Below are 14,126 nucleotides of genomic sequence, written 5' to 3'. Positions count from 1 at the left end.
GGTGTTCTGTCAGCAAGAGAACTTGACTCAGAGAATAAGCGCACTTGGCGCACTTGGCGATTCCGAGCACTTTACAATGATCAACAAATCAAAGCAGATAGGAAAGCACTTTCCTTAGAAAAATCCACATAGCAATGTCATCTGTTCTAAATGAAACTTAAGGAAATAGAAGTACAGCATGTACATATTTGGTTTTGCCGAGACAAATGAAAGATGCTGGAGGCCTTAAATAAAATCTTTCTTGAGAGAGGAGAAAAAGATCACAGCAGCTGCAGATTCAGCATTCTCCAAGCGCTAGGAAGTGAGAGGGGAGCTGAGGGTGCATCACGGGGGACCGGTGCCACTGATGCTGCCGGCTCCCGTGTCGCTGTAATGAGAGTGAAACCAAACAGTTCTCTCTGTGTTAGACGCTTCCCTAATACAACAAATACTGGTCTGTTTTTCTCTCTTCCCTTCTGCTGGTACGAGCAAAGGCACACAATCATGACAGGAATTGGGGAAGAAAGGGAAAATACATAGATTTGGAATGCACAGTATAGGGGATAAAGAGCTGCACTCTGTCACTTGGGAACACATATAAGCCCGCCATTAGTCACGGAGAGAGAGATTATTAAACGCCAATAAAAACTAATGCAACATTTCCACATCCACCATGATATAAATGCTAGGTGGCAGATAGAATTACTTATGAATTATTACATCTTATAGAAAATTTTGATATCCCAGCTTTTTTACCCTCCATCCTCAAAAATGATTTTAGAGGTCTATCTTACAAGTTAAAATTCTGGGACTTACAGTTTGAGACCTTAAGGAACAACACAAAGGAAGGATACATCAACACACACATACACACACATATTGATAGGCTTCTCTGATCTGATTCAAGTTTATTTGATACATAAGAAGACTGCCTGATTCCCACCTCTTCTTAAGGCTCATCCAGAATTTTACCTTCATTCACTTAACACACACTGATGAAATCCCTCTTAGGTGAGTGTCAAGCATGGGTTAGGTACCACTCTATCAAACCTGCCTTGACCTCTGAGGCCATACTTAACTCTTGGAACAGGAGTTTCTTTAAAAAATTTTTTTTTAAGTTTATTTACTTATTTTGCATGCACACATGAGACGGGGGGGCGGGGAGGGAGGGAGAGAGAGAGTGCACATGTGAGCAGGGGGGAGGGACAGAGAGAGAAGGAGAGAGAGAATCCCAAGCAGACTCCTCTGTGTCAGTTCAGAGCCTGATGTGGGGTTCGATCTCATGAACTGAGATCATAACCTGAGCCAAGATCAAGAGTGGACGCTTAACTGACTGAGCCATCCAGGCACCCCTGGAACATGAGTTTCTAGTTGCATTATATTTTTCTCAACTTAATAAACCCTGATAGTCTCCTTCTCCCTGATGCCGCCTACAGTAACAGGAAGGAAAATAGCACTACCTATTTACAACATTTAAATCAACAGTAAGCAAAGTTCATTTATAAAAGTAGAATATGCTTAGACATATCTGTACAATATGAGTTTAATTACTGTGGTGACATATGACTCTTAACCTTCTCGGAGGTGAGAATTCCCTGAGTCAAGAAAACTTGACTTTTATACTGACATTTTCAAACCAACTGAACAAATTTGGAAGAAAAAGTCATCAGAATTGTTGTGCAATCACAAAGAATTTTGGTTAGACCAAACCAGAAAAAAACATAACCAAATAAGACATCTTAAAAAACCATGTGGAAGGGGGTGGGCAGGTGGGGGTGTTGGGAAAAATGGATGAAAGGCAGTGGGAGGCACAGCCTTCCAGTTATGGAATGAATAAGTCATGGGAATAAAAGGCACAGCAGAGGGAAGATAGTGATATTGTAATAGTGATGTATCAGGGCAGATGGTAGCTACTTGTGAGCGTACAACACATCATTATGTTGTAACCTGAAACTAATGTAACATTGTGTCAACTATACCCCCCAAAATAAAAAAGAATTAAAGTTTCTTAGGCAAGTGCATTAGTTTCTTATTGCTGTTGAAATAAATAACTACAAAGGTAGTGGCAACACAAACAAGCAAACAGCAATGTGAAATCCTGTTTGGGGGCAGAAAAAAAAAACTAAACTAAAACATAAGTCCCAGTTGACAGCCAGGAGACTTTAGGTTATAGACTTTAGGTTATAGTGGTTGCTCCCCAGCAAACCACTGCCCCTTTCGGCAAGTGTTCTTTGTTGGAGCGCCATTTTCTTTTCCCTTATTCCCTCTTCCTGTTCTCCTAACAGTCTGAACACTGAAAGGATAGGGTGTCAGGGTAGTGGCTGTGGGGAGCCATGTAGTGAAAACTTTCCTGAAGAGTGAGCTCTGGCCTGGGAGCTGGATGGTTCAATTCCCTGCTCTGCTGCCAACTCTGTGAACGTGGGCAAATCACCCAGCCTCACCTGGTCTCAGTAAAATGGGGAAAATAATTCCTAACACATCAGAAGAAAGTATCAATGTATGAAGAATAACAGCCTCCTGCCAAGGAAAATTATGGCCGTGGACAGCTAGGTCTCTTCCCCAGCCTTCCTTTTTATTAAGTAGATCCAGAATTAGGTAAACACTAAAAAGGCAGAGAGTATAGCAGAGTTTATATGGAATATTTACAACAGAGAGTGACTAATTAAAAAAAAAACTTCCTAAAAAACACGCCTACAAGAGAGTGGTGTTTTGTTTCACGCTGTTTTTGAATTACCAGCCTTTGTGTTTGGTGGTGTTGACTTTTAATGGAGCTGGTAAACAGCACCCCACCAAGTGTTTTGAATCAATTAAGAGAGTGAGAAGGTGTAAGGGAAATCAGGATAGGGCCTCATTCCTTCTAAAGACTGGGCTAGAGGATGTGGCTTAGATGGATCTCCTAGTACTGAACCACAGAATTAAGTGGACTTATCTACTCAGTCATATACAGTGCTAGAAAACCACAGTCCTTCCCCACATAGAAGGAACAGATTAGAATACATGTTTCCTGTGGAGTCTGGCTTCCATGGGGAAGAAAGGAGGAAGAAGCTGAGCCATGCATACCTAGGTCTTCCAAACTTGCCAGTGAAAACTTGGCACCCCAGGGGAGGGGCACCTGAAGGGGCGGAGAAATGCCAGCGTGTATGTACCTTCCCTAATATCTCTCCACATGAAAGGAAATACCAGGAGTGTGAAATGTCCTTCTGAGAGCATAGGTCACCTCAATCCATTCTTGTTCAGCAGAATGAATTGGATTTTACAATAATGGAATGTATTATATAAGTAGCAGGACTCTGTATCCATAGCCTGAATGTTTAAATAGACCACATGTCATCACCCTGATGAATACACCCCAGTTTTGTTCTGGAATGGCTTGAAATGAGACATGATATGTCTGGAGTTTCCTTTCCTTTATTAAACCTTTTAATGCATTTAATTTCCAGAGAAGGCTGGATCTTTTCCAGGCGAGGGAGGGGGAGAAGTACGTAGGCATCTGTAATGATCTCTGACAGTGTGACAGGGAGCACTGATTTTTACAACAGTAGCCAAAATTACAGTAATTAGAGAAAATATCCACATCTTTATAAACAGGGTGTTAACTGATTCAAAAGGAACTTAATGAGAACTTACAAGAGGAAGTGTGCTTTTGCCACTGAGTATTAAACATTAATTAAAGTCAGAAGGCAATAGTCAAGTTGCCTCTCTACTTCAGTCAGTTGGCAAGGCACAGAAAGTGGAGAGGTTTCAGAATCTGCTGACTTTGCTGGCTGTGATCCTCCAATGGGTCCTCTAAATTTATGGCCAGTTTTGATGAATTTTAATTCCTGTTAAAGGTTTTGTTCAGATCTTATTGCAGAAACTGAGCGATGAAAGCTTTCAAATGCTTAGTTAGGCTTCTTATTTTTAAAAAGTATTTTTAAATACTCTTTTTATTATCAGGATAAGTAGAAGAAGCCATGTATGAAAGAATATGATCCCAGCTATGAAATAAAATATGTATAGAAATATTGGAAGGACATACATCAAACTATTAGCAGTGGATTTCTTTGATTGAACAACAGATAATTTTTTCTTCTTTTCTGCATTTTATAGGCATTGCTTTTATAAATGGAAAAAATGAGTTTTAACTTCTAAAGGTCTGTTGATTCTCAGGGAAGAGCTAATCAGTGTCCCCCAAATTGACTATCAGGTACTTATAGTACCTGGAAAATAATAAATACAGATGACATTTAAATCTTACACCTGCACTGTTTTTGACTGAATAATTATAAATACACTTCATCTTCATTTCAATATAAAATTATGCTTAACTACTGTATTATTGTGGTTTTGATCCAGGATCAAACTTCTGATCCAATAACCAAGAAGACAAACCTCTGGAGGCAGACCTAATCATTTTTTTTCATTCTGATTTAAGAACTTGCTGATTTTGACAAGATAGGTTATGGAAGTGGCCAGTTTGGTCATCGGAATCTCCTTGGGGGCTGCAGCACAAGACTCTTTACATCGATTTCTATGTAAATGAGACAGTGAGGGGAGGGGAGCAGGCATTCTTCATTTGATTCTTCCGGCTCACATCTTTTGTATTCCTCCCTTGCAAACGTTACTAACTTCCTATTGTGTCTCCCCAGCCAACTAACTCCCGCCAGTCATGGTTTTGCTTACGTTCCCCAATAGTCTGGGAACTCCTTGACTGAGCATGTGTGTGTGTGTGTACACGCTCTCACACAGGTCAGTGCAAAGTGCTGCGAACACACTAGGCATTCTCCTCAAGTTTGCTGAACTGACCAGCGTTGAAAGCAAAGCAGTGACAAAATTGAAAAGCTAGAAACCTCCACCTTTTAAATAACTTTGGGCTCTCCTGTTTTCATTAGGTCAAGTGAAGAATGCACAGATTTTGTGGGTTTTTTTTTCTTTTCACCTTGAAATGAGATTATGTGCAGGCCTGCGCTGCTGAACCACAATTTGTTTTAAAGCTCTTTTGAGGGAAAATGCCCAGGAAAACCACAGCTCAGACTACAGCATACTACACAGATTTACTGACAGTCTCCCACATGCCTGCATTTGGGCCGGTTCCTGGGGGATGCACTGGAGAGGAAGGTGCAGACCTTACATTTAATGAGCCCGCAGTCTAGCAGGGGAGACAGTCCTGTACACAAATAATTATAATGCAGACGGTCAAGTGCAATTATAGATGCATTTACAAGATACACTGGTAGCCCAGGGGAGGATATGTGGTCAGGAAAGGATCACAGAGCAGACAAAACCTCCACCATACCATAAGCTTTTCCAGGGACAAATCATTAATTTTGAAGTTGGGCCTTTTTATACACTGAAAAAAACGTTGGTAGGATGCCAGTTGTTAAGGTAAATGTAATACCCACAGTTTGATAAAAAAAATTTAAGACAAATGTAGCAGGCAAAAATCTTGCCTACAAATTAGGGTGTTAAAAAATCCTTTTTATTTTTTAAAAGTTAAAAAAAATTAACTGTTTATTTATTTATTTTGAGAGAGAGAGAGAGAGAGAGAGAGAGAGAGAGCGCACTAGCAGGGGAGGGGCAGAGAGAGGGAGAGAGAGAGAAGGAATCCCAACCAGCACAGAGCCGGATGTGGGGCTCGAACTCACAAACTATGAGATCACGAACCTGAGCTGAAATCAAGAGCTGGGTGCTTAACTGTCTGAGCCACTCAGGCACCCTCCCTTTTATTTTTTTTTTAAGTCAATTTCTAGCTGAGTTTGAGCCACCATCATACTGGGCCACAAGAAATTTATTCTGTCGTAATTATTGGGACTCTCCTACAGGATCCAAACGGGGCCTCAAAGAGGCCTTCGGGTGTTGTCTTTACTGGGTGGTCCGGAAGCCCTTGGTATCCAGCTCACAGACTTTCTCTGGTTCCAGGGGCTCTGCTGCTTCTGTGCCACAGTCACCGCACAGGCATCTTCACTAGGGCTCAGAGCCCCAGGGACCTTCTTTGGTGTTCTATGTGGTTGTCACCTCTGAGGTCTTGCCACATCACAGAAGTTCTGCTACCCAGCAGGACATATGTCTCATTAATGGAAAGACCCACCCATTTTGTTCCTCTTCTTTAGTCTTTGGGGAATAGCCTCCTTCTCTCTCTCTCCTGGTCCCCAGGGGCACTCCCATGATCCCCCTGTCCCCAGGTCTCCTAGCATAACCACGTTTTAGGAGTATAAGCTGTCATAAAGGACAGGAAAAGTCCATAAATTTAGGTAACTTTTGCTGTTTTACCTGACATATATCCCTGTGATTAAAAAGCACACTGAGCCCCTGACCACGTGTTTGGTGTTGAAATGGAATGGGGCTGTGTGGGAAGAAGGAATAAACACCCACGCATAGGAACAAATTCATATCTCAGTATACTGTTCTGATACATAAGCAACAGTGTTCCAGGAAGTTCACCTTTAGAAGAAGCCACTATGACACCAACCCAGAGTACAAGCAGTTGAACCATCAGGTCAGAGAGTAAACTGGGGAAAGGAGGTCATAAAAGATGGAAAGCAGCCATGGGCTCTAAGCTCTTAGAGAAGAAACACTGAACTAGGGTTCAGGTTCTAGTTCTCTCACTAAGTTTACCAAATGACCCTGGACAAGTGGCTTTATCTCTTTGGGCCTCAGTTTCTCCAGTTCCAAATTAAGTGGTATCGATGGGTTGATTCTAGGGGTCCTCCAAGCACCGATATTTGTATCTGGTTTGGTATAACAGGGGTGGACCTCTCATTTTTACCAAAGCATCTTAATAATCACCAAGCCATCGGCTCTAAAAATTTAACATTTTTAAGTCCCATTGTTCAGCTAGACGGGTACAAGGGACAACAGGAGAGTCATGCTGAGTGGGGATATATGAACCCTCCCAAGCCGAATGCAGCATGTAAGATGGGGTGGGACAGATAGCTGTGCCTGAACGTCTCACTCCCACTGACTGCTGTGGGCCCTCCTATATGGCTCAATTTGAGCTATCTCCACTGCATGCTCCTTCATGTTCAGCTGTACAGACAGATTTTGCAATTGGGATGAGCAGTTCTGGGAATGCAGGGGAGTGTGGGTGAATCCCCGTGTGGGAGTGGTCTGGCTCTTGCTTTGGTTGATCTGTGTAGGACCAGAATGAGCCAATCAGCCCTGCACAGAGAGGTGAGGCATGGCCGACCTTAACTGCATCTGCAGTGCTTTCTATTTTCGGGAGGCTATGCTATGAGCAGTGACCATATATCTCTCCTCAAATGGCCTGTAAGAAACATTAAAGATGTCATGTGCTCTAAAGGAATTGACTTAATGACTCTTTTCACTTAAGGAGGGATTGCTGGTAAAATTTGTTCCTCAAATGACAGGTTCCTGAATAGGGACACATTCAGGCCTGACATGCTAACACAGTTTTTTATATTCACCAATCTTCTCCATGGTGTCTACAAAGACCACCCTAGACCATCTACAGATACTCAGAAAGAACCTACACTGCATTTTCTCCCCCAGGTAAAATTGCCACCAGGATGCCCTCTTTTTTTAAAAAAAAATTTAATGTTTATTTATTTTTGAGGGGGGCAGGACGAGCAGGAGAGGGGCAGAGAGAGAAGGGGACAGAGGATCTAAAGTGGGCTCTGAGTTGACAGTCTGATAAGGGGCTCGAACTCATGAACAGTGAGATCGTGACCTGAGCTGAAGTTGGATGCTTAACCTAACTGAGCCACCCAGACAGCCCCAGTATGCCCTCTTTATAAGGAAGAAAACAACCCACTTCCTCAAAGACTCCATGACGGAGGCATGAACACTAATAGTAACTTTGGGTTCAGTGAGCAAGGAAAAAACAATTCAGTCATCAAAAGGAAAACTTGTAATTACATTCCCGACCATAAACTGAAAGGAATGTTCCAAATTCAACAGTGGATGGTATCTTTTTTGGATACGGTCCTGGAACCCTCATGGTTTTTCTAGTGGAACATTTCCCACCATTGTTAGTGTGTGACCATCAACAACAGCAAAGACATTCACCACCTGACTTGTAAGGAAAATTCTTTGTGCAGAATGTTTCCATTTTACTCAGCTGCTTGCACTGTTAATTGTCAGAGGCAATTAACCCGCACAATGGCAGGTCCTCCTTGGCTCTTCCAGGGAGGTGAGAGGCTTTGCTGTTCCATCTTCTTACGGTGGGGGAGATCCAGGGCGGGAAATTCAGGCCCAGCCATGGATTCCAGCACATTAAGAGTAGGAAACAGGAGAGGAATTTGGATAGGGGTTTCATCTTGAGCATAACTTGTTGAAAAGTTTTAAAAATACAATCTAAAAACTGACAACCTGTTTTCTACAAAGATGAAATACTGGTTTGGTTTATTTACATTTAGATATTATATGTCTAGGTCTCACATACATATTCATATGTCGTTTCCTGTTTTTCTTTTTTAAAGTCTTTTTTTAAATGTTTATTTTTGAGAGGGGGGCACGTGCCCGTGTGCACGTGGGTGGGGGAGGGGCAGAGAGAGAGGAAGACCCAGAATCTGAAGCAGGCTCCAGGCTCTGAGCTGTCAGCACAGAGCCTGACACAGGGCTCTAACTCACAAACCATGAGATCATAACCTGAGCTGAAGTCAGATGCTTAACTGACTGAGTCACCGAGGCACCCCCATGTGTCATTTTCTTTTACTGGACCTTAACTAACTGGGCATTTCATTTTACACCAGAAGTGTGGTGTCATCATTTCCCACAGGACTTTAAATTACCTCAGAGCACAGCATAGTCTTCCCAATCCGGTCCTCAGTGCATTTTCTAAAACTCCAAATTGGCAAGTTAGGTGGAAAATAGTCTGCAGCCTTTCATGGCCCCACTAGCTGGGATGGACATCCCAAGTCCTAAGGCCCTGTGGCTTTACTGAGAACTTACCGTCATAGGTCTTTGTTGGCTGAGGGAGAAGGGTTCTGCAGAGAGCGAGGCTTCTGACAGAGTCAAATTCAAGGGCTCCTGCTCTAGGCTATCTGCAGAACAAGCCAAATCATGTATGACTGCCGAAACTCTCAGAGACATAGACTGGGGAAATGGCTATTTATGTGTGTGCCTTCCTACCTGTAGGGTATGAATCACAGCAAAGGAGTAAGTTTACAACCCTTCAAAGGTTTCCATGGGCTTGGGGTGGCAGGTACGAGGTACATAGAGACTGTGTAAGGGGGGGGGGTTGTTTTGATGCATTTTGGTATAGCCAAAAGCCATATTCCTGCCAGAGCTGAAAGACATCCACATACTACCCTATCAGGCGAAGAGCATGCACAAATTTTTTGCCTAAGTTGGCTTTTCAAGGCAAACACTCTTCCTGTTTGTTCTATTCCAAACTGCAGAGTTTGAATTTTAGCACAGCCCACGCCCATGTGTATTGGCCTACCGTCTTTCTCTAACAGGAATTCCCTTAGGGCACACCAACCTGGGGGCAGGGCCAAAATACTTTCTATAATGGGACTGTATACACACACCTGCTTGCCCTCTTTCTCAATGCTGCTTCGATCCCCACATCACTCCCAGGCTGCCACGGCTGCTGCTAATTTCTCTGGGGGCTTAGTGTCACTGCTTACTGTCACTCACTGCACTTCAGCTGAAGGAACGGCTTCACTATTGCTGGAGATGCTCTTGTTGTTACAGGACGATGCGGCATTTCTAGGCACTGTCTGTACTACTGTGGTGGCTATGGATGTGCACATCACACAAGGGCTCCGTCTTTATTTCATCTTCATTTTTCTTTCTTTCCCTCTTCCAGTCATTTTACTCATGGGGAGAAAAGGCTTTATATTCACTTTCTAGAAACAGTATTGAGTGTACTTCTTGATAAATGGATTCTCAATAAAATATATATATTCATTGATTGATCTTCTCCTAGGGGGCTCACTTTTGGTGACACAAAGCACAGGCTCTGGAATTAAAGACATGCCAGTCTGAGTCCATGTTTTGCTTTTTATAGGTGATAGGACTCTGGGCAAGCTACCCTACCTCTCTGAGTTCCATTTCCTCATCTTTCAAGTTGGATAATAATGCTTCCTCACAGGGAGGTTGTAGGAAGACATGATACAGTGTATGTGACTTCTGTGGTATCCAGTAGGTGCTCAGAAGCTCTAAGTCCCTTCCCTTTGCACTTGAAGAATTAACTGCTATCCCACTTGCAGTGGCAGCAGTCTGGCACTAGAGTTCCCACGATTGAGGGAGGTTCTGATGGAATGATAGGGGCTGCGTGGGAGGCCTGCCTGTCCAAGAAGCAGTGGTCTGCCCCTCAGTCTGGCTCTGTTTTAGGCTAAGATCTGCTCTGTGGGTGTCGGTTCATCACACTTACCCACTGACTATACCTGGGCACTTGTCAAGGAGTTTCCAGCAACACCAGCTAAAGCAAACAGGTTTGTGGTAAAAACTCTGTGATAGAACAAGGCGGGGGGTGTTAAATAATGAAAACTAACAACTGTAGGAAGCAAGTTAACAGGATTGGGGTGGAAAAATGTTGGGGCGCCTGGGTGGCACAGTTGGTTAAGCGTCCAACTTCAGCCAGGTCACGATCTCGCGGTCCGTGAGTTCGAGCCCCGCGTCGGGCTCTGGGCTGATGGCTCAGAGCCTGGAGCCTGTTTCCGATTCTGTGTCTCCCTCTCTCTCTGCCCCTCCCCCGTTCATGCTCTGCCTCTCTCTCTGTCCCAAAAATAAATAAACGTTGAAAAAAAAAATTAAAAAAGAAAAAGAAAAAAAAAGAAAAATGTTATTTGCCATCATTAGCACCCATTCCCCCCATCTTCTGGGATCATACTCCTAACTTACCTTGAGAAATCAATTCTCCTGAATTTTGGCTCATAATTGGAAGGCTTACCCCACTCATAGTCCAGAGTTTTGCCTTCATCAGCTAAAGTGAATCACACATCCAACCCTCTGGCTTCAATGATTGGTTCATGGATGGGCATATGACTCAGTGATTGTCAAATGGAATATTCTCTGGGGCTTAAGAGAGAAAGGAGTTAGTTCTCTCTTTTGTGGAGCTACCACAAAAAAAACCCCACCTGTTTTCTTTTTGATGGTGTGAGTGATGGCTCATAGTGCTAAATCTGGGGATAAAGTTGGTATTAATACAGGCAGTTGAAAGATGGAGGGGAAAAAGTCCTTGGTGAAAGTCTTTGAACTTCTGGATCAAGCTAGTGCTGAAGCCAGTCATATATCAGACCTTTTCAGTTATGTGAACCAATAAGTTTGAAGTCTGTTTTGTAAAGCTTCAAATAGAGACCCAGTATACTTGGGGAAAAGAAAATCCCGTGAATCTAATTAGTTTCAAAGATAAATTACTTTCCATTTCGCTAGAAGACAAAATTGTTGGAGGATTTGTGTTCTGCAAGATATTGGCACTTTAATCATGTAATGACAGCTGAACTGATGTAGGTCTTTGATGTTTTTCTTTGCTATTTTACTGTTACTTTGTTGCTCCATGTGCAATATGGATATTATTATGAACTGAAGCTTTTTTTTTTTGTCTTCTTCAAATTCATATGTTGGAATCCCAACCCCCAGTATAATGATATTAGGAGGTGAGGGCTTCAGGAGGTAATTAGGTCATGAGGGTGGAGGCCTGATGAATGGGATTAGTGCCTTTAGAAAAGAGACCCCAGGGGGCACCTGGATGGCTCAGTTGGTTAAGCTCTTGGTTTTGGCTCAGGTCATGAATTCACAGTTTGTGAGTTCAGGTCATGATCTAGTGGTTAGTGAGTTTGAGCCCTGCATTTGTGCTGTCAGCACAGAGTCTGCTTGAAATTCTCTCTCTCTCTCTGCTCCTCCCTCTCTTTCTTTCTCTCAAAATAAAAAATAAAATTAAAAAAAAATAAAAAAGAAAAGAGATCCCAGAGAGCTCTCTTGCTCTTTCTGCCATGTGAAGACACAGGGAGAAGACAGGCCATCATCTATGAACCAGAAGTGGTCCCCCACCAGACACTGAATCTGTTAGTGCTTTGATCTTGAACCTCCCACACCACAGAACTGTGAGAAATAAATATTTGTTGCGTAAGACACCAAATCTATGGTATTTTTATCAGAGCAGCCTGAACACATATATAGTTAAATAATACTCTAGTTTATCAAAAAGTAGAAATGAAGATGAGTTGTAGTCAGAGAAATCTAGGTTCAAATCTAGATATTACCACTTATTAGCTGTGTGACATTTGGCCAACAGAACCTCAATTTTCTCACCTGAAAGATGGGTTTAATCATAGCTCCCTTTTAAATTTGAGGTGATGAAAAGCAATATATTTAAATCATTGTATGCATTTAAATGGGCTTTTTTACATAAAAGTAATTAGGAGGTCCTTTCAAAGTGCCATCTAGAAGAGTAGTTCTTAACTGGGAGTGACTTTGCCCCCCAGTGGACATTTGACAATGCTGGAAACATTTCTGGTTGTCACAACTGGAGGGAAAGTGCTGCTGGCCTTTAGTGGGTAGAGGCCAAGGATAATCCTCAAAATCTTATGTTCACAGCATGACACTCACAACAAAGAATCATCCAAAATGTCACTGGTACCGAGCTTAAGAAACACAGATCTGCAATCCCTATCAAAATAACACCAGCATTCTTCACAGAGCTAGAACAAACAATCCTAAAATTTGTATGGAACCAGAAAAGACTCTGAAGAGCCAAAGCAATCTTGAAAAGAAAATCGAAGCTGGAGGCATCACAATCCCTGACTTCAAGATGTATTACAAAGCTGTAATCATCAAGACAGTAAGGTACTGGCACAAAAACAGACACTCCGATCAATGGAACAGAATAAAGAACTCAGAAATGGACCCACAAACTATGGCAAACTAATCTTTGACAAAGCAGGAAAGAATATCCAATGGCATAAAGAGAGTCTCTTCAGCAAATGATGCTGGGAAAACTGGACCACTTTCTTACACCATACACAAAAATAAACTCAAAATGGATGAAAGACCTCAATGTAAGACAGGAAGCCATCAAAATTCTTGAGGAGAAAGCAGGCAAAAACCTCTTTGATCTTGGCCACAGCAACTTCTTACTCAACACATCTCCAGAGGGAAGGGAAACAAAAGCAAAAATGAACTTTTGGAACCTCATCAAAATAAAAAGCTTCTGTACAGTGAATGAAACAATCAGCAAAACTAAAAGGCAACCAACAGAATGGGAGAAGATATTTGCAAATGACATATCAGATAAAGGGTTAGTATCCAAAATCTATAAAGAACTACCAAAATCAACACCCAAAAAAACCAAATAATCCAGTGAAGAAATGGGCAAAAGACATGAACAGACACTTCTCCAAAGAAGACATCCAGATGGCCAAACCGACACATGAAAAAATGCTCAACATCACTCATCATCATGGAAATACAAATCAAAACCATAATGAGATACCACCTCACACCTGTCAGAATGGCTAACATTAACAACTCAGGCAACAACAGACATTGGTGAGGATACAGAGAAAAAGGCTCTCTTTTGCATTATTGGTGGGAATGCAAGCTGGTGCAGCAACTCTGGAAAATAGTATGGAGGTTCCTCAAAAAACTAGAAATAGAACTACCCTATGACCCAGCAATTGCACTACTAGGTATTATCCAAGGGATACAGGTGTGCTGTTTCAAAGGGGCACATGCACCCCAGTGTTGATAGCAGTTCTATCAACAATGGTCAAAGTATGGAAAGAGCCCAAACGTCCATCGACAGATGAATGGATAAAGAAGATTGTGTGGATAATACACAATGGAGCATTACTCAGCAATCAAAAAGAACGAAATCTTGCCATTTGCAACTACATGGATGGAACTAGAGGGTACTATGCTAAGCAAAATTAGTCAGAGAAAGGCAAATACCATATGACTTCACTCACATGGAACTTAAAGAGACAAAACAGATGAACATAAGGGAAGGGAAGCAAAAATAATATAAAAACAGGGAGGGGGACAAAAATAAGAGACTCTTTAATATGGAGAACTGAGGGTTACTGAAGGGGTTTTGGGAGGGGGGATGGGCTAGATGGGTAAGGGGCATTAAGGGATCTACTCCTGAAATCATTGTTGCACTATATGCTAACTAACTTGGATCTAAATTAAAAAAAAAAAAAAAAAGAAACACAGATCTAGGGTCTATTGGCATGTTAGTGGAGTGCTGAAACTGGATGATT

At 42.2% G+C, this 14,126-nt stretch overlaps 1 protein-coding gene across 6 annotated transcripts in view; it reads right to left on the bottom strand.

Annotated features, from left to right (window-relative positions):
- PLPPR1 (phospholipid phosphatase related 1) overlaps positions 1-14,126 on the bottom strand; it is a 374,403-nt gene that overhangs the window by 74,488 nt on the left and 285,789 nt on the right. The gene's annotated exons all lie outside the window — the stretch shown is intronic.

The sequence above is a fragment of the Felis catus genome, chromosome D4 (genome assembly GCF_018350175.1).
Source record: "Felis catus isolate Fca126 chromosome D4, F.catus_Fca126_mat1.0, whole genome shotgun sequence".
NCBI lineage: Eukaryota > Metazoa > Chordata > Mammalia > Carnivora > Felidae > Felis > Felis catus.
The sequence above is the reverse complement of the archived record's forward strand: the minus strand, read 5'-3'. Positions and strand labels throughout refer to the sequence as shown.